Source organism: Aplysia californica, unplaced genomic scaffold (genome assembly GCF_000002075.1).
Source record: "Aplysia californica isolate F4 #8 unplaced genomic scaffold, AplCal3.0 scaffold00422, whole genome shotgun sequence".
Lineage (NCBI taxonomy): Eukaryota > Metazoa > Mollusca > Gastropoda > Aplysiida > Aplysiidae > Aplysia > Aplysia californica.
In genome coordinates this window covers 172,580-199,093 of record NW_004797692.1, presented here as the reverse complement: position 1 = coordinate 199,093, position 26,514 = coordinate 172,580, and the positions used below count along the sequence as shown (strand labels likewise).

The 26,514-nt window shown below is 38.8% G+C and overlaps 1 long non-coding RNA gene across 1 annotated transcript; it reads left to right on the top strand.

The window, feature by feature from the left end:
- Positions 1–2,431: 2,431 nt before the first annotated feature.
- Positions 2,432–23,372, top strand: LOC118478215. The gene is made up of 4 exons (XR_004858898.1): positions 2,432–3,075; positions 20,575–20,653; positions 21,522–21,639; positions 23,212–23,372. It is a non-coding gene; the product is annotated as an uncharacterized LOC118478215 (long non-coding RNA).
- Positions 23,373–26,514: the final 3,142 nt, after the last annotated feature.

The window sequence follows — 26,514 nt, the reverse complement described above, 5'->3', positions numbered from 1 at the left end:
CACACACACACACACACACACACACACACACACACGCACACACACACACACACACACGCACACACACTCTCCCTTTTAACCTCTTTCTCTTCTAAATAGTTTTACTTTTTGGGAAATTGGAATGCGCTATCTCATTAGGTAGATAAGCGCAAAAACGAAAACGTGTCTGCCGATCTCCTTCAAGGGAGAGAAAACGCAATACTAATTGCTATCAATCTAATGTTTTTTGCTGTATCCTTCTTAAATTTGACAAGATAACATTTATGAGCAAATGGAATGAATTTTCTCAACGTTTTCGTTGTTATTGTTGTTGTGTTTGTTGCTTTTGATGTTGTTGTTGTTGTTGTTGTTGTTGTTGTTGTTGTTGTTGTTGTTGTTGTTGTTTTTGTTGTTGTTGTTGTTGTAAGCATAAAAAAGTTAACCAAAAAAACCACAACAACCAACCAACAAACAATAACTGTAAACAACCAAAAACACCTCGTGGAAATCTTCTTTTTTATAGTAGAGGGTTTTACGGCGCTCGCAACTGCATAAGGTCATATGAGCGCCAAGGGTGGGTGTGAACAGAGAAGTCTTTACAGGGAATCAGACTTAGACTGCTCACCTCTCTAGCTTCAACAGCACAAGGTCTGCTTCGACTATCAAGGCACCCCAAAATAGCAGGTCACTGGAGAGTGACAAACATACAGAAGAAGTAGAGGAAAATGACAATAGTAAGGATCAGGAAAGAAAAAGCAGCAGTTCCCTGTTGTAGATAAGGCACAGTTATGAGCGTGACTTGAGTCAGCTTATTTACAATTCTACTATGCTTGAACGAGAAATGTCCCCCCTTTGGGAATGGCCTAAAGACACTTCAGTCAGTGGCACTGCCCCGGGAGGTATGGAAATCTTCAATTCATAAGGAAAATAATCGATCTCCTGTATAGTTGAAGGTTGTTATGATTTGTTTGCATTTTAAAAACTGAATCTGTGATAGTTATTGTAATAGTTTTATGCTCAACATTACTGTGATACCTTACATGTATATAATAGTACCGACTCGTAATCGTGACGCTGCGGGTTAGGGGGATTCGAGCCGCAGACCCGAAGTTGTGTCCTTGAAAATATGGAATTTTCCTCACTTCACCCAGATGTGAATGGTACCTGGTCATAGACAGCGAACGATCTTGTCAGTATTTTAGTGATTTAGCGCCTTAAATGATACCTCTGCTTGCACTGTACGGTTCACAGGAAGCTGAGATTGTTTCAGAATGCTGTCGGGTCTGCGGAGGTAATAATGTAGATTTTAAAGCACATAGAGCTTGCTTTTTAGCGGGAGTTTGCACGTTTTTAATGCTATCTATTATTAATAATAGTAAGATTTACTTTGGTGCATCGTTTCTGAGTCATTACCTTTTTTTTTTTTCTTTATTCAATGCACCAAATAACCTTGTTTCTGAATAATTTTTTGAGGCATCCTTAATCTTTTTCCTTTCTTCCTTGTTTATTCTAACCACTGACTGTAGTGTCTTTAGGCCATTCCCAAAGAGGAGACATTTCTCGTTCAAGCATAGTAGAATTGAAAATGGGCTGACTCAAGTCACGCTCATAACTGTGCCTGATCTACAACAGAGAACTGCTGCTTTTTCTTTCCTGATCCTTACTATTGTCATTTTCCTCTACTTCTTTTGTATGTTTGTCACTCTCTTGTGACCTGCTATTTCCGGGATGCCTTGATAGTCGAAGAAAACTTTATGCTGTTGAAGCTAGAGAGGTGAGCAGTCTAAGTGTGACTCCCTTTAAAGACTTTTCTGTTGACACCCACCCCTTGGCGCTCATATGACCTTATGCAGTTTCGAGCGCCGTAAAACCCTCTACTATAAAAAAAACAACAACAGCTATAACCACTTTGCAATGTTTTCCATTAATGATTAGTAAAGTATTACGGTAACGATAAATACACAAACGGTTGCACGTAACGCTTCCTGATGTCTCATGTCGCATAATATAGTGTAAAGCGCTTCAGAGCTTGCTGTCGAGCGTGGATATGCACCGTACAAGTGCTATTTATAATTATAATTATTATTATTATTATTATTATTATTATTATTATTATTATCATCATTATTATTGTTGTTATTATTATTGTTGTTATTATTATTATTGTTGTTATTATTATTATTATTGTTATTTTATTATTATTATTATTATTATTATTATTATTATTATTATTATTATTATTATTATTATTATTATTATTATTATTATTATTATTATTATTATTATTATTATTATTATTATTATTATTATTATTATTATTATTATTATTATAGTGTATACATCTGGCTGGGGCCACATTTTGGACCAGTCTCACGCAGTTGTTACATTTTCTTTTTTTTTCTTTTTTTAACCACTTTGCCAAATTGTACTTTTATGTTTTGTAAAGTGTTACATTAGCGCAAAAAGCAAACGGTTGAAAGTAACGTTTGGATTGTCTCATTGTGATTTTTATGTATACGCCTGAAAGAGGTGAGATTCTGCAATTCATGCGAACTAGGTGTCTGTTATATTTTTCCCCTGCGTTATTTATTATTTTTTAACCAGGGCACATAGTTTGGAGTTTATCGACATATTCGTAAACTATCTTCTCCGCTTGTGTAAAAAATTTGCGCCTTGAGTTCGTGTCTTGACCGATAACACAAAAAATCAACCAACACGACAAAATCTGATTACATTTTTCGGTATGCAGCTTTTCGGATTGCCTCATGATGCTTTTCGTGTAGACTTGTTCCAGAGGTGGAAGCTTGGCAATTTCTCTGGTGTAGTCTGCCCCTTCATTTTTATCAAACGTTTATCGTCTCTATCTCTCCTACTCCTCTTTGTGCTCGTCACTCTCTTTTAACACCTCTAATCTTCAGCTCTTATGTAACCTTATTGTGTTGCAAGTGCCGTTAAACCCTTACTAATACTAGAAATCTTCCAGGGGCCAAAGTCTGGAGCTAACCAACAAGACGGTGAAGTGGCCTGGGGGAGTGATCAGAATCCCGTTTGGAAGGCCCGAGTGTGGTTGGGATGGAACCCTCTGCGAAAACAAGAGTGAGTATCTTTATTCATGAACCTACCCTTCTTCTGAAGAATCTCGGACTTCTCTTTAAAGAATGTGAATTACAATGCATAACTATAAAAAGTAATAATTCACAGTTTACCATTTACATAGCTAATCTGAGTGCAACCTTTTATTGACTATAGCACACACATCCCGTTTTTAAATCGTTATGAATGGGATTTAGTTTCTGTTGGTCATCCAACTTCTAGACTCGCATGTAAATATCTGAGAAGGATAAACAGAGCAAACCCTCCATTCTGAATCATTCATTAAAAAAATTATATTTCGCGTATGACGTCGCAGATACCCTTACGTTAGCCTCACAGAGAATGGTAAATTGTGGAAATACAGCACAAGTACGCTTTTACCCAAATATTATGTATTATAATATAATATGTATTAACATTCTTTGAACGGCTTGCGATTTTATTTTTACATTCCTGCGACTGGGTAAATACAACACAGTTTGATCCAATCTTCGAGGTTCTGCCGTATAATATGTTTGTTTGGTTGTTTTTGTTTTAATTCCAAGTCATGGCTGATTCTGATCTTTCTTTGTTGTTATAGTTTTAGTTGTTATCGTTGTTGTTTTTGTTGTTGTTATTGCTCATTAATCTATTCATAATTCATCATTTAATTTTTTAAAATTCATACATGTTTCATGGCTGGTTTTTGAAGGTAAACATTCTTTAACTTGAATCGATCAGCTACGCAGAAAAAACTAGATCAGAGCCCCGAGTTTGTTGAAACAAGAGAAAGTAAGTGAATAGTTATCCCTCGCCTGCCTGCAATAATTTTGATCAAAGGCAGATATGGATATCACTCTGCCACATCGTACACAATATGGAGAAGGGGGGCTCCCGCGGCCTAAAGGATAAGGTGTTCGCCTGTCATTCAAAGGTCCAGGGTTCGAATCCGGGTCGCAACTGAAAAAAAAATGTCCCTCTAAAATTTTCCCTTTTCCCCTCCTTTCCTGCTCTTTAGCAATGTTCTGTCGTCTGCTTTCGTCTCCAATTTCTGCCTCCACCCCTGGGCTCCTGACTCTTTCTGCAGCATTTCTACGGCTACTGCTTGACCCCTTCTTGCTGCTGTCTTTCAGCCACACATCTGATCTTCTTGTTGGAAAGATGTACACCTAGCCTTCTCGGACCAGGGCGAAAAATCTCGGAGGTCTCGTGTACAAATTGCGCACGTTAAAGATCCCTTGGGGGTCTAAAATCGATAAGAGTAGGCTTCAGCCGCCACCAGAACAAAATTCAAGTGGAGACGTGATACTCAGACTCGCTTAAGTAGGCTTGTCCTTCTACAATCGTTAGCTAAAACGTTTTTTCCTGTATATTGTCAACGCGCCACTTACTTTCTCCGCTCGACTTCCTATTGCCACAGCATCTCTCATTCTTTTTGTTTAATCGATACTGTGTTTCAAAAGTTATTTCACAACCATTATTATTCGATTATGTTCATTACAGCGTAAGAATTGCAGCAAAAATGAAAAGAAAGTATGGCTTGTGAGACTTATGAGACTCCTCATGCATGTGGAGACCAGATAAATACACCGGAAGTAGTATGTGGGCAAAGTCTTAGTACTGTTTTCTCACGATGTACTTGGACACCAACGCATTCTACACACAAAGTATGTTTTGAATAACACCGACAAAGTGCAAACACATTTTACACGCTGTAAAAATAAGTGCTTTTAACATCTGAGTCATTTGTTGACCTATTTTCAAAGTTTTCAAAGTAGCAAAACTGACAAATGCAGAACGTGAACGCGCTCAGTGTATAATTAATTATGGCATTGCGTTTTCTGCTGTTGCAGACACGCAAATGTGTGCAGAAAAACCACCATCTAACGCTTGAATAAACGTTTTAACACAACTAGAATTGTCCAAGACAGGCCAAGGGAATAACTCGACATCTATGTTGGGCTTTTGTCAACACCGACGTTTGAAACCTGTTCCAACTATGTGCACAGACTGCCAGGTACTTTGGGCTATTTTAAAACAATTATTAGACATTTACGTGATCATGGATTACGCGATGTTGTCTTTTATGTGGAGCCATTCTAACCCTGATTCATTGAAGAAGTCTCCAAACTTGAGCGCAAAACCACTGGCGATGGAACCAAAGACGTTGGAATAGTGTTCTATTCAGCAATGGTCCAGGTTTTTAACTCGTCACATTGATCAAAGAGAAAAGACGTTTAAAAGAAGAGGATAGCGATATCGCAAAGTCAATGCCTGCCAAGTGGACCGATTCTGTGGTGGAAGTGTGACGGTGTGGGGTGGAATCTCTGCTCTTCGTCGTGTACATTTGGTCCCTATTCAAAGCAACCTTAAAGGAAGACGGTGGGGGGACAAAATTTGTCATCCTCGTGTCCTTTCCTACATGGCGCGGATGGTGGAATATGCCAACAAGACAACTCCTAACCCCATGCGGCCATGACCAGTCAAAACTCCTTCTAACTCGTCAAATCATTGTTCTGGACTGGCCTGCAAGATCAACAAATCTTATCCCAACAGAACAATTGTAAGATGACCTTGACTAGAGAATTAGAAACCGGACACACCCCGTGCAAACTCGTCTGGAATTGAAGGCTACACTTCATAAGGATTGTAGAAGAGTCCTCAGGCAACCATTACGACACTTATTTAGTCATGAGCAGACGTTTTGTAGAAGTAAATCAAGCTGGAAGAGGCCACACGTAATACTGCGCAAACTTTGATTAGGATTTGCACTGGTCATTGTGAATAAAATTATCTCCATTAAATAAAGAAAGACAATGGCCAATTCTTTTCATGCCTTGTTTGCAAAACATGAATGAAGATCAAATGCACCTAGTTTTATTCGGCTATATTGAATAGCAAATGAGTTATTGCACTTGGAAGAATGGTGTAAGAGATTTTTTGCAACACAGTGTTGTTGGGGAACATCCTCTTTAAAAAAAGATTATCCTGACATGCTTATTTCTGCTGCTTAGTACCCACTCAGCTTGTTATAAGACTCTGCAACATTGCAATATGTTATATATTATTTGACATTGTGGCGTATAACGGAGTCTATCACTGCTCAGTCAATTTTCAATAGAATTTGTTGATTCTGACTCTAGTGGCAACTAATACTTCCAGCTTTTCTTAATTCTGTCCTAGCTCACGAAACTATTGATAAGTGTCTGAAGGGACCTGGCATACATTGCCCTAACAGCCACCCTCCTACATTATTCGTCTTGGTCTTACTCCAATGAAAGGGTACAGCAAGTAGTGTTGTTTTAGTACCGATTGTGACGCTATCTGTAATTGCAAACGCCTTATACCCCTTTCATCAGAATAAGATAATTAATTTAGGAAAGAGGCTGCTTCGATCATGTCTGACAGGGCCAACCAGTACATAATTTAGCGGGGCTTATGTGTATGTGTGTGTGTTTGTGTGTGCGTGTGTGTATATGTGTGTGTTTGTTTGTAAGTGTATGTTTGTGTAGGTGAGTGTATGTAAGTATGTGTGTGTTTGGGGGGGGGTGAGGGGGCGTCATAATAAACGGTTACGCTATTCAATGCAAACATATTGTCAGATACGTACTCCCCCTTTTGCAAGACAAAACGTTTCAGTTCTAGGGTAATACGTTTTGCCCAAAGACACGCCTCAGGGATCGCCAATCGATTAGTCTTCACCTCTTCGGTCGCTGTTTATTATATTATGTGATTTAATGATGACCCGATACTGTAATAGCGGTGCTTATCTATTATAATCAGCGATGATCACCTGGAGACATCGACATCAGACCAAGCAGTTCGTTAGCGCTCGTACCAACTGCTTTTTATCCAAAACAGATATGATCAGGTCAGATAAGATAATATGGTTTGTTTTTATGTAAAATATTTTTTTTTGCGAGTTTTTTAAAAGTTAAATCGCGAGGAGTGCATAGCCTTAACAGACACTACCAGGCTGATTCAAAAGCAGAAATTATGACCCCAGATTTGGGCACTGAGCTGAAAAAAAACCCTGCTACCTAGAAAGGACTAGAAAAAAATCGTGTCTGACTGAACTCGACCGAAGCTTGAACTTCAACATATTTGTCGAGTTCTTTCAAGCTGCGCCACATTAGCCTGCTCACGGGATTCTATGTTGTTTTATGTGGGGGTTTTTTTGCTATTACTGCTGTTAAAGGTTATTTTATCGTCTCTTTGGGTGTGTTGTGTGCGCTAAAATTATTGGGCGGCAGTTCACGGCCGGGCTCTGTGGGCAAACCGCCCCTGGTTGTGCGCCCCGTCGATACGTTTTAGATAATAATGTTTTATGTTTTAGTTGGGCTACTTTGACGCTGTCTGCTGTCAGTTCGAACCCAGGTTGAGTAAGATACAACCAACACCCCTGCAGAGAGAGAGAGAGAGAGAGAGAGAGAGAGAGAGAGAGAGAGAGAGAGAGAGAGAGAGAGAGAGAGAGAGAGAGAGTTTCGAAAAACTCGATAACGGGGAGAGTTGCACTTCCCCATGAGGTAATCCAGCTCATGTCTTCGGCGTGTAACAGAAAAAAGGCCTGATTATTGCACACCAACCGCACACCCCAGTCTGAGCAGTTCTAAGAATACGAGAAGTATAATTATATCTGTTGAAATAGGGTCATTTCGTCCATTGTCAAAATTGCTTCCCTTTCGGTAAATTGTCATGATTACGGATAATGATAAAATTTGTTGGATTGGTCTTTGGCGTTATTGTTTAGAGCTAGCATTTACTTCTACTTACCGTTAATTAATTTATTTTGTTAATGGCAACATCATTGATATTCAAAGGAGACAGAAATTTCTAGAACCCCCTTGGGGGTAGGTAAACCACGAATCTCCAGTTTTTACTTTAGGCTTTTGTTCATGTTAGTATTCTAAGGAATCCATAGAACACTGCCAATTATGAAAGACATACCCCTAGAACATACAAACACTTTTGTGTTTGCGTTGATTGTTTGTTGTCGTTATCTTGATGCTCAAGTTCGTGGCACCTTTACTAACGTTTGCCGTTGGGTCAAAAGTGGGTACGCCCTTTGGCGCTTTGCATAATATGGTAACATTTGGGGAGTATTTATTTTGACAAAATGTAGCAAACATGTTTAGGAAAATAAGATAGAGGATGTGTAGAATGTGGAAAAAAATGAAGCTCGCGGGGATATGTTTTATATTACGTGGGGAGAGTCGCAAAACTGGATGGGTTGGTGGGTCGGGGCTGGAGATGAAGGCTTATTTATTCGTATTTATACAGCAAATCATGAAAGTCTTTGCTAGTATAATGTGTAGAGTAGTTTGAGTTTGCTCTGGACTCATCATGTCCTGAGTTTTGATAATATTATTGTAGACGTTCCAATTTAACACTTTACTGCTGTGGTTAGACGTTAGATTTGTTTATTGCACTTTTATAGCCAAGAAAATCCATACTGTAAGCATATCAAAGAAGAAACATTTACTTTCAGGACAGGTATGTGGTTAGAGGAAGATAAATATTCCCGCAGTGCCCCAGGAATTAGAACTAATAGGGATCTTGCACAGATACGATATGATTCTCAAATTGTTTATTTCTTTTGGAACGGACACGTTTGCTTTCAGGTGATCAAAACTGACCATTTAATAACAATGAAGAATCAGTTATTTCACATCCAAAAGCTATGGTGAACATGTAAATTGAGAACTTTCGTACATCTGGGAATTTCACAAAGCTTTCTTACTGTGTGGATCCAGTTAGCTTTCGAAACATGGGTAAGTATTACATTTAAACCGGCCTTAGCTGTCACTTTTCAATAGCAGCCATCTCTACTTAGGGTCACTGTTGTTCGATACCTTTGCGTTTTAACTGTATTTCAACCTGTCCATAGCTGCCCCAATACAATGCAGCCACTGTCTGTCATGTTTGCGACCCGTCGGCCTCAAAACCTGCTCAATGCTACAAAATTTCCCTTTACCAGTCTTCAGACTGTGTGTGTATGCGTGTAATCAAATTAGGATTGGGATAGATTATATATCTGATGGGAATGAAATGGACAGATATTATAAACATTTGAGGTTGTAAAGCCTCTGCTGACTTTGCTAGTTCTAGCAAAGGATCATAATGCAGATCCTGTGCACAGCGGCCACCAGTCTGTAACATAATAATATTATTTTTTTAAAATGATCTTGAGTGACATTTGTGGACAGGTTGGACTGCTGTTTCGCTTATTTGTTTTTTTGATAAATCTATCAGCTTTTAGGTCTGAAATGAGTTTTTTCTGTAAACAATAGGTCAGATTGTTTTACCCGTCGACTTTCGAAAACAGCATTGTTTTAAAAGAAAGATACGGTAATCAATATGAAGAAACAACCCCGTTTCCATCTTTGTTTAAACCGTCAGATGTACCCCTTACCCTGGAAGTCAGTTCAATGAACATTAGACGTAAATATTGGCCCGAGACTAGGCAGAGAGCCCCGAACCTATCTGGAGGCCTGGAGAACCTTTGACGAACAGCAGCCTTCGCACAAGAGACTTGGATACCCTTTAAGAGATGAACGAGAAGGAGAAAAATTCAATGAGTTACAATATAGAATGATTTTCTGTAGAAAAAATGCCTTTGAATCTTGTCACTAATTAGATTACCAAGTGGTTTCCAATGTCCTAAATCTTGAACAGGCTGACTGCGAGCGTGTTCTAAAACGACCTAAATGTATTGCGGGCTCCGACACGTTATTTCGATCATCATGTTGCTCTCATTTAAAGGTGTGTTGGGCTATACCTTTACCTACGTTTTTACGCACACGAATGGGATAGAAAAAGTTTATGTTCATTATATTATTATTCATGATATTGCGTAAATAATATTTGAAGAGGCGACGTCGACGATTGCTCTATCTCTAGTGTCAAAATCCTCAAACGAATTGGAATGTGAATGTTATCAATAACAATGTGTGAGAGTCCAGGTATTCTGCTCTCACTCTTTTCTTTGTTGGGTCACCCTGTCCCTGTTCTACAATTTATTCTTATACATTATATTATGTAGGGTGGCCTTGAGTTAGTGCCATAGTTGAAAAAAAAATGTTGTTCATGTCCATCTCAATTTACTTGCACCCGATTGAAATATTGATCAGGTATTGCAATTCGTAGAGGTAAAAAATGCTGATAAGCATGCTGATAAGCAGACAATGCATCTGTTTGAGCGTCGTGCTCACATGAAGATATGATAATCGAAAACGTCATTAAATCTGAGGGAAGGTTTATTCGGGCTGTTACTTTTAGAATGGATTGTGCAAGGGTTGAATGATGCATCTAAACTGTGTTTTGTGTATTAATGTTTTCAATAGAATATTCGTACACTGATTCAATTTGTATATTATGTTTCCTCTTGCCATCTCTATTTCGAAAGCTTTTTTCTTACCCCACTGGCTTTACAGTTAACAATAGGTTGAAATTGAAACTATTTGGATAAGACACGGAATATGATTCTATTGAGAGGGAAGCGAATACTAAGTAATCAATAGAGCAAATGACTATAATTATTATTTCTTACCTTATTTTTCAAAGTTAGCTTTTTTCACAATTTTCAACTGTTATTGGGTTGTTTTCTTTGAATTTTTACATCAAACGAGAGCGGCAATTTATTTTCTAATTTCTTGAAAGTTCCAATAATCTGCCGAAGTTACAGATTCCGAAAATGTGCGTATCACAGAAAGGGGTATAGCTTTGTACTTACAAGTTCATAGTTTCCCTATGCCTCAACACATTTCTTCAAACAAAAACAAGGGAGTGGTGGACATATACAATGCCCCCCCCCAAAAAAAAGAGAAGATTTTGTCCCCATTCAGTCTTCTAATTTCTATATAATTGTTATGTGTTTAATCAAACTTATTTGCCTACTTCCGCAATCTCAATAGGTGAAGTGTCAAGTACATTTAATTGAAAACATTTTTCATCCCAAAATACTTAATTATTGAACGAATACAGATAAAACAGTGAAAACTAACTACCTCAAAACTACGGGGAAAATGTGAAATGAGGAAGTTGCTATACAATATTGGTAACCGGTTGTTTGTTTGTTTTTGGAGGGGGGGGGGGGGTTGCTGATAATAAATTGAAACTAACTACTGTTGTATTTATTATTTTCCAAGGTTGCTTTTGCCAAGAGACGGGGAATGATTTGAGAAAAAGCGGGATGTTTTTTACGTTTGAAACCAATCAGTTGCTTTTCTTATTCTTTTTATCAGCCTGATTTTCATGAATGCTGATGTTTCCTTCCCCGATTTATTTTCCATTCCTTGTCATTTAGACAACAATGTGTTTTAGATAGAGATGAAAGAATTCTATCCATCTAAGCCGTTAATGGTTGGTTCTTGTTCATTGACTGCGCCATCATTTTTTTCATTTCTTACTTCTTTATCCTCCTTAAAAGAGCCAATGAGCAGGAGTTAGAATAGGAGGCTCTTCGTGCTGCCTAGTGCTAACGACAAGTCACACGATAAAGCTGTTATACCAAGCCTCCCGGAGTGTCTCGCCATACCGGCTCTAAAACATCCTCGCACGTAGACACGGACAGGCTCTTAGCCCTCTCATCTTCGTCTTTTTTAAAATTCTTCTCTCTCTATCTCTGTCCGTCTGTATGTTTACAGTTCAGTTCGCCTGTTTTCCTATTTTTCTGACACACTATCTATCTATCTATCTATCTATCTATCTATCTATCTATCTATCTATCTATCTATCTATCTATCTATCTATCTATCTACCTGTCTATCAATCTATCCATCTATCTCTCTATCTATTCATCCTTTGAAACCCATTTTCGTTTATCTGATTATTACCCTGTCTCTTTGTCTGTATATTTCTCTATCAATCAGACAGTATCATCTCCTCAGCAATAAACACGTCTACTTTTGCTGTTACGCTCATAGTCTGCTTTGGAACGTTTAAAGACTTCTATAACACTTTTTGTAGATCATTCTCATGGCTTTCAGTTGAGTCCCTCTTTGAACTTCTAAACGTAAGCTTTCTTGTATCGTTAACAAAATACTGAAACAATGACACAAAAATGATCTAAACCTGTGATGTCGAAGTAATTTTCTTTTGTCTTTATGAAAAGAAAACTGGTTCAAATTCACGCTGTTAGTCTTTGTTTTCTTCCTACATCAGCAGTAGTACAGCACCACAGCCAGTGCTGTTTTTACCCGTATGGAAAATATACTCACTCAGGGAAGTTTCACAAGTCTCGCTGAGCATGGCAAAGGCCAACTTGCAGAAAGACATTTTATCTTCCTTCTGTAATACACAGAATGATAATAAAACAACAACTATACAACTTTTATGTAAATACCCCCCCCCCCCCCAAACACACGCTGAAGTTTTACGTTTTAAAATTTGTACAAAATAATTGGAAATCAAAAGAAATTTGTCCGTTATTCTTTTTATATAATTCCACAGAATAGTTTTGCTCTACATAGGGCGTAAAAAATCCCAACTCATTTGAGCTATGTCCTCATTTTTGTAGCTCGACGCACTAGTTCACATTAGGCCTACCATTAAAAGTCCCAACGGTCTCCCCATTTTGCAAGCTACAATAGTCTAACAGGCCAACAGAAGTTTGCAGATAGTTTTTCTCAAGTTTCTTTTGCCTGCTGAGAACATGGTTAAGATTAGGGACGAGGAGAGAGCTTTTCGTATTGAAAATTTCCTCACCGCTAAGTCATTTCGTACGTTTCGCACAAGGTACGGCAACAATGTTAAAGTGCCCATACTGCCGTCTTTGATGTCAAGGTTGGAAATGGTCCATCAGTTAGGACCTGTAGAGAAACAGAACAAAAACATTCCCAGACGAAACGACCACTTCAGATCAAACACACACCGTTTGCACCCCTTAGAACGTCACCAGGGTGCAGAATTCGGAAGAAGAGCCCAATGAGACGTCTATCCGTAGACGATGTCTACAGCAAGGATTTTACTACATCTCGCTGCCCACATTTTCAAAGCAGATCTTCATCTACAACTAAACTATTTTCCTATTCGCAAAGCTGACACGAATCAGAGGATCGCAATGTGTTCATGATTCCTCGAACGTCTTTAAAAGCGTGAACATTCCTGTATGACATTTGATTCCATGGCAAAGCCCATTTTCACATATCACGATGTTAACTACACAAATACCTATTTGGGCAGACTTACTCGCCACTCTACTGTCTCAAGAAGCAACTCCATGCTGTAAGGTGTACAATGTATGTAACTTTGATTACTCATAGTTGAGTTGATCTTTGTTTGTGTTTGACCACCACTGAACATGTAAACGACGCGTTAAAATAATTATGACGAGTCCATAGGAGGACATATTAGATCACTAATTCTCGAAGTTCCAGTATTAAACATTATATTTTCTAAAACTCTGTAAGAGAACAGAATTGTTATTATTTAAATGTTACAGGGAGGGAACGATTAGAGTTTAAAAAGAAAAGGAAGGGAAAAAAACGATCATTTATGACTCTCCTTAAATTACAAGATCTTTTAAATTTGTGCATTTTGCTTTTATAGGTGGCTTTTATAAAAGCCATTTCTGTTTTCGAAAACAGGTTTCTTCTTTATAAACTGTATGTCAAACAAATTCCTTTGTAATGACTTTTATCTTTTCCCAATTACAACACTCTAGTACGATTTTGTGGAAGATAGTCAGGAAAATAGTTGCACAGTTGTTGTTTTTTTGTGTTTTTTTTTTTGGGGGGGGGGGTATATGTGTATGTATATGTGTATATGTGTGCAAATTGTAGAAGACAGTTTTTGACGAATATAAGAAAGCGACAGGCAAATTTCTTCGGACACACAATTCGGAAAGAAGCATTGGAGAATATTGTAACAGCAGGCAAGTTTGATGGAAAGAGAGGCAGAGGCAGACAGAAGGAAAAGATACTGGACAAGATGACAGCATGGCTAGGAGCAGCAAGAACAACAGACATCATTGCTGCAACGCAAGACAGAGTGAAGTGGAGGTCCATGATCGCCCACGCTAGTCGACATTGCACAGGATGATGATGATGATAATATGTGTGACAGGGTGGCGAAACCACGCGCTCATTAAAAAAGTAAAATTGAAAAATCCGACATTTAGTCTGCTCATTTGCACTTTTTAAGGATCTTTTTCTTAGAGAAGACGAAAGTCGAGATTCATCACGGCAATTAAAAACACATTGCTCCCTAACGATTTTACTGGAAAAGTTGATAAAAGGCACAATAAATGTAAATTTGCCGTTTCCAAAGACATTCAAGCTTTGGAAGTCACCAAACTTTGGAGGCCTTTAGTCACAAATGTTACATCTGAAACCATGCCATCTCGACCTCCTTTAATCGCAAAGATCTTGTCTTCTTTTCAAGACAAGTGGGTATTTTTTTTCATCACAAGCAAGACAAATGAACACTTTTTAAGAAGATACCAATAACTGCATATGAATAAATTGACAAGAGTTTGATTTGGTCTCGTCGTCACACATGCTTTTATCTGTCTCTGGTACATTGTTTCCCAATCGTCAATCCAAAAGAAGATCAAAACTTGGGATGAAAGAAAAGGTCAAACTCTAGGCCAAATTCGGAGGCTCTTGAGATTTTTCTCTGCCTGAGGGCAAATTACAATTTTGAACAAACTGTAGCTTATTCTCTTAACATTGTTCTTTCATTTTTTATGATTCCATAATTCGTGTCTGAAGTGGCATTGTTATTTTCCCTCAGGCTAACCGCTTCCTTTCGATCAATAACGTGTGTAAATCAAAATCTCATATTATGCCCTACACGCATAAAAGCAAAGTTGTTGTAGGGTTGGAAAAATGAGTCTCGACATAAAGACAAGATACTCGGGAACTTGAGCTTTCTTTGAGAATGTCAGAAGAAGTAATGTATCCTAAAATAGCTTCCCTTGGCATGGCTATTTTCATTTTTAGGTTGTTGTTTCCTTATCAAATCCAAGTTTTTAAAATTTCCTTTTTCAAATGAAATTGTATCTCTCAGCTGATCTTACGTGCGATCTTACGTTTCCTCAATATTATCTAAATTAAAGTTAATTTGCAAAAGTAATGATGATGATGATGATGATGATGATGATGATGATGATGATGATGATGATGATGAGGGGCAAAGACTGACTTGTTTGACAGGGTAATCAAAGTGAGCCAAGGAATCAGAGAGAAATGTCAGTGATGTCACACAAGAATCTAAACCGAAGCGGCATCACTGGGTTGTGAATGAAAACAAATCCTGAATTCATATTGTAGGTTCAACTGCCAAAATAATCTGAAAAGTATCTCATAAGATATTATTAATTCAAACTGGCACTAAATACACGAACAAAAAGCAGAGACACCAATACTACAAGTAATACATGACAACTATCAGTTTGATTTCAAATTTGGCAGTTATTCGCGGCCAGGAGCAGAGTGCAGAAGTCATAATCCTCGTCAAGATCTGATTATATGACAGTAAAAAGTCGAGGAACAAAAAAAAACAAGCACTCACAGCAGTTGTGACATTATTAGGAGTTACTTCCCCTTCACATGTGAGGTAGACGCGACTAGTGTAAAAATTAACTTACTTAATCAGTGCTTGTGACTGCTTATGACAGTGGCCCGAAAGGGGTGAACAGGATATTTACGTGGCTATGAAACAATTTTGAGTATTGTGCACATTTTACCTTCAACTCTTTTGGTAGACTCTTCCAGCCGCTCTTTAAGCTTACATAATCAAAGCTTGAGACTGCTTATGGAGTAGCCCGAAAGGAGTGAAGCAGGGTATTATGTGGCAATGAAACAATTTTGAATGTTAGGCATACTATACTGTTGGTGGTTATGAACGTCTTTTTACATTTAATTTACGAGGTCTACGTCTATGGGTGAATTTGACTCCAACGATTTTTCAAGATTAGGAAGGGAAGCAGTAATATTTGTGAGGCAGCGTGGTGGAATCAGGCTCTCGTCAAAATAATCAAAGTGAAGAAACTTGCATTTTTCAGCAGGTTTGTGAATTTTTATCAATTTTTTGTTTTTTGGCTCAACACCTTTCATACCATTAAAGAACTCATTTATGTGGGGATTGTTCTGAAGAACGTTGATTAAAGGTACAACATTTTTTTTTTTAGTTACCACAGACTCATTAGCTAAGGAAATAACTAATCTTTGGCCACCATTTTCTCACTAATTTTACCTCTGAAAATAGGTGAACCCCACCTCCTTCTTTGGCAAATATCTCGACTTGTATTCAATAAAAATGGATATTTTTTTCATCCATATAAAGACAAGTAAACAAGCTTTAAGACGATACCAATAACTCTACATGCCCAAAAATTGACGAGAGCCTGATTCCACAACGCTGCCTCACATTTTATTATATAGACGCTTCGACACTGATGATGATAATGATGATGATGATGATGATAATGATGATGATGATGATGAGTTTCTCTTTCTTTGTGCTATTGCACTTGATAGTACATCTATCCCCACCCCTCCCAATTTATTTGTGCCAGTTCTGCGTCAGCTCTCAATATTAACAAAATGACTCGCGGATGACTCTTTTTCTTGCTGGATGTAGAAGATCGCAAAAAAGTATTTTAACAAAATTGCGTTTCCTGTCACAACGAGGAAGGACAGCTTACATTAGTTGTCAGTATTAGCCTATCTCGCTTTAGAACCCTATTGTCAGAATGGGGAGAGGCGAGCCGTGACGCAAAATCTCTCTGAAGTTTGCCACCGTGTGGGATTAAAATTTGCTTGCAAAATTTTAGAAATAATTATCGCAGGTAAAAACTGATTTAATTTTCGAAATTTTACTTTACTTTTACGTTTACTTTTATCCACCGCTTATACCCTTTTATGTGTCGCGGGAGGAATGAGACGTCTCTCTGTCGGCAGCCGGAGAGCTTGGGTCAGGAGGTTGCCGTGGGTGGTTAATCTTTCCGGGACTCCATCTGTCCAGGTCTTTCTCGGTCGCCCTCTAGCCTTGTTGCCATCGAACTTTTCATGTAGGCACGTTGTGCTGGTTGGTGTGTTGGTAATCGCATGAGATGTCTGAACCATTTGATTCTTTGGTGTTGGATGTGATGCATAACATCATTTCTTCCCACTGTTTCTCTGATTACTGAGTTTCTGATTTTGTCTCGCCTGGTCTTGTTTACTGCTCTTCTAAGGCATCGCATTTCACATGTTGTAATTCTTTGCTCTAAATGTCTTGTTCGTGGTCCATGTTTGGCATTGATAGGTGAGTGTTGGGATGAATATGGTGTTGGTCATTTTGAGTTTTGTTGTCATGGGGGTGTTAGGATGTTTCAGTAGTGGAGTAAGCTGGTAACTAACATTATTGGCCTTTTGTACTCGTGTTTCAATTTCTCTTTTCCGTCGCCCATCCTCTGTGAATATACTTCCGAGGTACCTACATTCTTGGACCTGTCTAAGACTTGTGTTGTTGATGTGTATCCGGAGTGGCCCTGGCTTTCTGCTTACTTTCATTGTCTCTATTTTGTTGATGTTGATCTTCATGTCGGAGTTATTACATTCTGGTGGTGTGGTGTTGGAGACTTCTTTCATCTTTGTGTGCCAGGCTTTGGTCACCAGCGAAGAGTAATCCATTTAGGGCGTCTGGTTCTGTGTTGGCCTCTTTTGTAATGTTACCCATATATATGATAAATAGTAGTGGTGATAGGACACAGCCTTGTCTTACTCCGGATGTTTTCTCGAAACATTCTGCAAGTCCCTCCGACGTTCTTACTGTCGTATGTTGTTCTCGTAAATGGCACGGATGTTATCTAGAAGTTGGCCGCTTACAGTATAGTTTTCGACTTCTTTCCACAGCTTGTTTCTGTTCACTCTGTCGAACGTTTTCCCCTGGTCGATAAATACTATATTTAGTTCCCTGTAGTGCTCATTTACCCTTTTGCAAATTTTCGTAGGGCAAATATTGCGTCGATTTTCGGAATCAGCTTGTCAAAATAAGCAAATTGGCTCCTGTGGAACTTGATTTGGTGCCATATATCTATACTTGAGCAAACGTTGTCCTTAAATTGTCAATTTAGAATTGGAGAGTCATGTATCGAGGTCACCCAATGCGTTGTGCATCTGACGTCACAGCTGCTAGGCCTTCATACTGCACACTGCGCTGTCACTGTACAAAGTACAGTATGGCGACTTGGTCTAAAGACACTGTTTTTCTCTTTATTGAGATGCAGGGATCTACCAATCCCAAGAATATTTGTGGACATCATTTTGCAAACAGTTAAGTTTAATCAAGAAGAAACTAAAGACTGTGGTTTTTTAATAATAATCAAAAACAAAATGTACCCAAAAAAAACAACAAAACAGCAACACACACACCAAAAACAAAACAAAACAAAACAACAACAACAACAAATCTCATAACAACAGTATGAGTGAACAAACTTCGTTTTTAAAGCCAGTATTTTATCCAATTAGGCCTTTCTTTAACTTGAAAATCGAGACGAAATTAAACATATCTGGTCAAGGTGTACTGTAGGTGATTGCACAAAGATAAACTGTAACAAAGAAATATAGTAAAATAGTAAAACACCAGTCACTGTTCCCTGGTCGCTGTTCCCCGGTAAAATGATATCAGCAGTCGCTGCCCCCCACCCCCCTCCCCCCCCCCCCCCACCCGGCGCAGCCCGGCGCAGCCATTTCAACGTATCTATGCGCTCAGCTAGGACCCTGGCAAAGCCGACCCCAGTAGCTGGTTAGCTTTTCTTTTTCTGGGAGTCAGCTTTTTTCGACATGGTCCATATCGCGGCACCATTACAATACATATTACATGAATAGTGATCGCTTTGTTGCTATGGAATCTGATTAAATACGAGCAATGATAATGATGATGATCCTGACGAAGCCCACAATGCTAAACGTTGAACGGATTTTTATAGATTAAAATACTCTAGTTTTTGCCAACTCTTTGCCTTAAAAAAAATTATTGTGCTTACAAAAGTAAAAAAAACAACAACCTTACATTTGAGTTAAAACCACAAACAACACAGTTTGGGTGCCACTGTGCAACGTTTGTTTTGCTTTTAGTTTTTGTTTTAATCGCGAGGATCAACGTGACCTGCTTAAAGATACTCCATGTGATCAATCGTTTCGCTGCTGTCTCTCTGACATTGTTGGGGTAAGAGCAAAAACACACATCAAAAAGATAACAGCTCATTTTGTGCTGGAGGAAAGCAAGATAATCAGATAGAAACAAATAAGAAAAATGAACTAAATAGAATCTACCACATGGCTTTATTTTACTCCTTAGTTCTGCTGCTATTGATTACCCAACTGCAGACGCTCTAAATGTTCTTTAGTTTTAGTAAGATTTTCACGGCACTTGCAAAACAACAAGGTCGTATAAGTGCCAAAGATTAGAGGTATTACTAGAGAGTAACAGACAAAAAAAGAGGAGGGGAAAGAACAGGATGATACATATTAGATAGAAAGCAAGGATCAAACTACACCAGAGCACCTGCCAACCACCCCCCACTGAATGTATGTGGAAAAACTGGCCTGCGATATTGATTGATTTAGGCGTATTTCCTCTGCCTTCTTTCTCCTTTTCTCTACCCTCCAGGCCAGACGTTCCTCGTTTTAAATGATATGTGTTCAAAATGTATTCGTAAAAATCATTTTGCGCCCTTTCGACATAACTAAAATACTTTAGGAGGTAAACTGCTTCGTACGTAACTACCAGTGTCAACCCTGGCTGAATGTGACACGCAGAGCGTTCAATTATTCTTTACCCTGATTATGAAAGAAGCAAATTAGACGTTAAAAACATTCAAAGTGCTACTTGTCTACATAGTTCACTTACAAATTGGCACAGTTTTGCCATTTTTGTTTGAATTTAAAAGTCATTAAGCGTAACAGGACCTCATCTGCGATTCAAAACATCATTCAATACACACAGAAGATCTTCATCATAATGGGAACGCTGACCTTTGGGCTTGTGTTTTCCGTTTTCAGAAAAGAAGAAAGTCAAAGGGGGAATGGCGTAGATGGCAGAGAATGTCGTTGCCGCACCTTTCTGCTGTCTGAGTTATCTTCACTACAATGTGCACTGGAGCATTGTTGCGCAGCAGGAGAAATTCTTTACACAGCTTTTCTCGCATTCAAGAACTGTCGTCGTTAACTCTTAAAGAACTTTTTAGTTCAAAACACTCATTGGATTTTTGTTTCAAAAAGACACGCGCAGCGTCCTAGAAATATGGACTTTATTTCCTGCAAGTTTCATTATCAGGATAAAGAAATATTAATCACCACTAGCACAACACCCCAGTAGACAGAGAGGGATAGTAACTAAAATTATTCCCCTTTTGTAAATAGAAATCAGGTTTCCTGTGTGTAATGGTGCAAAACTGCTAGACAACAAGTGCCGGTGACTGTTTTTGGGTCCTGAGATTAAAGACATTCACATTTTCCCCTCAGAATTTTACGTTCTTTGGTCCCCCCCCCCCCCAAACCTACCCTTAATCATGACCCAATTCTATTTCAGCAAACATTATCGTAAGTGCAGTGTCCTGTGTCATCGCCCTTCTCGTCATCGCTCTCGTCATCAGCCTACTGTACTGGAGGTAAGAATTCGGTCCACAGAACTGAAATAAATATTAGATAGAACCAAGATTAACAGAAACATAATACATTTCCCCTTTTTCTGCATTGGTTCTCGCCCCCTCCCATCCTAAATATCAGGGAAAGTAAACTGAATGAACATTATGCTCTTTCACCATTAATTAGTGTAACAAAATTATTATGTTACATTTTAAAAAATTACTATGCAATGTGCCATGCCTATGTTCCCTCTAAAGCGTTTGTATGAACCAGGAATCGAACTTTGTACCTTCGAGTGGAATGAAGATATGCTACATCTCCCCCCCCCCCAACCCCCTACCCAGCCTCCCAAGCTCTTTTCTCCCCCTCGCTCCCTCTCACTCAGTCTCTCTGTCTCTGTCTCTCTCCCTGGTTCTGTCGCTCTCTCTCTCTCTCTCTCTCTCTCTCTCTCTCTCTCTCTCTCTCTCTCTCTCTCTCTCTCTCTCTCTCTCTCTCCCGACACACTTTAATAACGGATAGTCAGAGAAAGCATCTATCAATGGAGACCCCAAAGAGCGGATTTTTCAAAATACCCTACCTTACAGAGAAAACTTCTCAAAATTGAAGATTTGTGGGTCAGGATCCCTATGGAGTTTTTACATTTGGGGAAGATAGAGACTGACCAGATCTAAAATATTATGTCTGCCCGAGCTTTAAAAGCGATTAACTTGCACTCGATTATATTCTTTGTGTTGCTATTTCATAGCCTCTAAGCAGCAGTAGCAACACGAAGAGTTCGAATTAGTGTTAAAAAATACATTTTTAGACCATTACAACAAAAATAGAGGGTGGCTTCCTGTTTCTTTAAAACATGATTTTTACTCCACTGTGACATTTGACATTATCTCCCAGGGCCGCTAAGAAAAGGCGAGAGTCAAGTAAAGCCTGGATTGTCCACTACGACGACCTGGTACACAAGGACCACCGAATTGGAAGGTCAAGGATAAACATGGGCTCCGTCAGGAACATGGTTCGTATAATAATTATAATTAGCATTTGTGTAGCGTGTAACCCCGCCCTACAGCAAACTCTACACGCTTTACACACTGTATTACAGTTTGTGCCTGTTTCTGATAAAACTTTTTTTTTTTTTACTGCTCCCCATCATTATTGTTACCACTTTGGAGAGAGGCACGTCCACCCATCGGGGACGCTCATTCTGATCATTCAACAATGCCGGAAGACTGAGCTGTTTCGGGGCACATTAAACAAAAGTCATTCAATTTTATTATTTACATCCGATTATTAAATTATGTTATCTTCTGAGGTTCTCGTGGCCGAGAGGTTAAGGTGTTGGCCTCTCATTCAAAGGTCCCGGGTTCGAATCCAGGTAGCGACATAAAAATTTTCTTCTCTAACATTGTCTCCTTTCACCTCCTTTCCTGCTCTCTAGCAATATTCTGTCTTCTGCTTTCGTCTCCTCTTTCTGCCCCCACCCCCTCACCTCCTTTGCCCCCTCCTCTGGGCTCCTGACTCTTTCTGCAGCCTTTCTACTGCTACTCCTTGACTCCTTCTTACAGCTGTCTTTCTGCCACACCCCTGATCATCTGGTAGGAAAGATCTACACCTAGCCTTCTCGGACAAGGGCGAAAAATCTCGGAGGGCCGGTGTGCAAGTTGCGCACGTTAAAGATCCCCTGGTGGTCTTAAATCGATAAGAGTAGGCTTCGGCGGCCACCCAGGCAAAATTCAAAATTTCCTACCAACTAAAAGTATTAGGTGTGTCCCTCGCGCTCATATGACCTTATGCAGTTGCGAGCGCCGTAAAACCCTCTACTATAAATACATTGTGTATTTAAGAAAATGTTATCTTCATCTGAAACTTAAAACGACAGGCAACAATATGTATGTATTACTTTGTAATAAATACGCAAATTCATGTTTCTGATGTGTTTATGATGGTTTGACATGTGTTGAAACTTTGTCTTTGGTCTGCTGCTGGTCGGACACATATTAGGCCCATAACGTCGTTATACTGTTAAAATCTTAACTTTGGCTGAGAAGAATACAACGTCTCAGCAAACAGATGGAGGCATTTTACTTTTTTTAAAACCTTTCCCACATGGGAATCGAAATTATGTTTTCTACATGCGGCTAAACAGCAAAGAGTCTAACTGCCACACCACAGGCGAATTTCGATGTTTCTGTGCCTGAGGAGATTCTCAACAAGTAGGCCTAATGACCATGCAAATTGACGAAAGGAATCGTGGGGCTCTGGAATAAGTGAGTTAGGGGAAAGTGGGAAGGTAATACCGACTCTTTTATGAATTTTATCTTACAAAGCTCATCTCTTGATCAACAAATAAAATCATTCACAACCTCATGCAAAAAACACAACGCTAACGAACCCAATAACCATAACAAAAATAAAAATAAGTCTCAGCATTGTTTTCAGCAAAGAACAAACTGGCCTGCTATGACGAGTTAAAAGCCTAATGTGCTTACAAGGGTTGAGTGAGACTTCGAAGTAATTCACAATTGCCATTGAAGACAAACACCTACTATTCCCAACGCCGCAAATCCCTCATTTCTTCTGTCCCCAGAGCCCGACCCTGTCTCGAAGTGAGTCCCATTTCTCCATGGATTCCTCGCATGGTCAAGTGTTTGCTGACCACTGCTTCTATCACAACGAAGAGGTGGCGGGGAAGCCTGTCACCCGCAGAGAGAAACTGGCCTATATAACTAATCAGATGACCAGAGAAGTCAATCTGGTGGGTGGATTTTTATTTATCATTTCTACCCCAAATGTTTGTTTTTGTCCTGCTTCATTTTTTTTTTCTATGATTTTTTAAAATTTTCTTGCTTTTGTTTGAGTCTTGTCTCTTCATTTGTGTTTTTTGTGTGGATGTCTTTTTTGGGTTTTTTGGGGTTTTTTTTTTGGGGGGGGGGTTATTGTTATGTGCATTTGTTAAGGCAATTTGTCGTTTTGACAGCTTTGTATGTCTTTTGTCGTTGTTTGCTATTTCCTTTTTATTCTTAAGAGGTTTTTTTCGGGGGGTCGGGGGAGGGGGGGGGGAGAAGAACGGTATGTGGTGCTTAAAAATGTGTCATTCTGTTCTTTTAGCTCCTGCTTTTGTTGAAATTGATGGGTTTTTTAAAATCTCCCATACACACCTCCCTTGGAAATCAAAAGAAATTTGTCCGTTATTCTTTTTATATAATTCCACAGAATAGTTTTGCTCTACATAGGGCGTAAAAAATCCCAACTCATTTGAGCTATGTCCTCATTTTTGTAGCTCGACGCACTAGTTCACATTAGGCCTACCATTAAAAGTCCCAACGGTCTCCCCATTTTGCAAGCTACAATAGTCTAACAGGCCAACAGAAGTTTGCAGATAGTTTTTCTCAAGTTTCTTTTGCCTGCTGAGAACATGGTTAAGATTAGGGACGAGGAGAGAGCTTTTCGTATTGAAAATTTCCTCACCGCTAAGTCATTTCGTACGTTTCGCACAAGGTACGGCAACAATGTTAAAGTGCCCATACTGCCGTCTTTGATGTCAAGGTTGGAAATGGTCCATCAGTTAGGACCTGTAGAGAAACAGAACAAAAACATTCCCAGACGAAACGACCACTTCAGATCAAACACACACCGTTTGCACCCCTTAGAACGTCACCAGGGTGCAGAATTCGGAAGAAGAGCCCAATGAGACGTCTATCCGTAGACGATGTCTACAGCAAGGATTTTACTACATCTCGCTGCCCACATTTTCAAAGCAGATCTTCATCTACAACTAAACTATTTTCCTATTCGCAAAGCTGACACGAATCAGAGGATCGCAATGTGTTCATGATTCCTCGAACGTCTTTAAAAGCGTGAACATTCCTGTATGACATTTGATTCCATGGCAAAGCCCATTTTCACATATCACGATGTTAACTACACAAATACCTATTTGGGCAGACTTACTCGCCACTCTACTGTCTCAAGAAGCAACTCCATGCTGTAAGGTGTACAATGTATGTAACTTTGATTACTCATAGTTGAGTTGATCTTTGTTTGTGTTTGACCACCACTGAACATGTAAACGACGCGTTAAAATAATTATGACGAGTCCATAGGAGGACATATTAGATCACTAATTCTCGAAGTTCCAGTATTAAACATTATATTTTCTAAAACTCTGTAAGAGAACAGAATTGTTATTATTTAAATGTTACAGGGAGGGAACGATTAGAGTTTAAAAAGAAAAGGAAGGGAAAAAAACGATCATTTATGACTCTCCTTAAATTACAAGATCTTTTAAATTTGTGCATTTTGCTTTTATAGGTGGCTTTTATAAAAGCCATTTCTGTTTTCGAAAACAGGTTTCTTCTTTATAAACTGTATGTCAAACAAATTCCTTTGGAATGACTTTTATCTTTTCCAAATTACAACACTCTAGTACGATTTTGTGGAAGATAGTCAGGAAAATGGTTGCACAGTTGTTGTTTTTTTGTGTTTTTTTTTTTGGGGGGGGGGGTGTGTGTGTGTGTGTGTGTGTGTGTGTGTGCAAATTGTAGAAGACAGTTTTTGACGAATATAAGAAAGCGACAGGCAAATTTCTTCGGACACACAATTCGGAAAGAAGCATTGGAGAATATTGTAACAGCAGGCAAGTTTGATGGAAAGAGAGGCAGAGGCAGACAGAAGGAAAAGATACTGGACAAGATGACAGCATGGCTGGGAACAGCAAGAACAACAGACATCATTGCTGCAACGCAAGACAGAGTGAAGTGGAGGTCCATGATCGCCCACGCTAGTCGACATTGCACAGGATGATGATGATGATAATATGTGTGACAGGGTGGCGAAACCACGCGCTCATTAAAAAAGTAAAATTGAAAAATCCGACATTTAGTCTGCTCATTTGCACTTTTTAAGGATCTTTTTCTTAGAGAAGACGAAAGTCGAGATTCATCACGGCAATTAAAAACACATTGCTCCCTAACGATTTTACTGGAAAAGTTGATAAAAGGCACAATAAATGTAAATTTGCCGTTTCCAAAGACATTCAAGCTTTGGAAGTCACCAAACTTTGGAGGCCTTTAGTCACAAATGTTACATCTGAAACCATGCCATCTCGACCTCCTTTAATCGCAAAGATCTTGTCTTCTTTTCAAGACAAGTGGGTATTTTTTTTCATCACAAGCAAGACAAATGAACACTTTTTAAGAAGATACCAATAACTGCATATGAATAAATTGACAAGAGTTTGATTTGGTCTCGTCGTCACACATGCTTTTATCTGTCTCTGGTACATTGTTTCCCAATCGTCAATCCAAAAGAAGATCAAAACTTGGGATGAAAGAAAAGGTCAAACTCTAGGCCAAATTCGGAGGCTCTTGAGATTTTTCTCTGCCTGAGGGCAAATTACAATTTTGAACAAACTGTAGCTTATTCTCTTAACATTGTTCTTTCATTTTTTATGATTCCATAATTCGTGTCTGAAGTGGCATTGTTATTTTCCCTCAGGCTAACCGCTTCCTTTCGATCAATAACGTGTGTAAATCAAAATCTCATATTATGCCCTACACGCATAAAAGCAAAGTTGTTGTAGGGTTGGAAAAATGAGTCTCGACATAAAGACAAGATACTCGGGAACTTGAGCTTTCTTTGAGAATGTCAGAAGAAGTAATGTATCCTAAAATAGCTTCCCTTGGCATGGCTATTTTCATTTTTAGGTTGTTGTTTCCTTATCAAATCCAAGTTTTTAAAATTTCCTTTTTCAAATGAAATTGTATCTCTCAGCTGATCTTACGTGCGATCTTACGTTTCCTCAATATTATCTAAATTAAAGTTAATTTGCAAAAGTAATGATGATGATGATGATGATGATGATGATGATGATGATGATGATGATGATGAT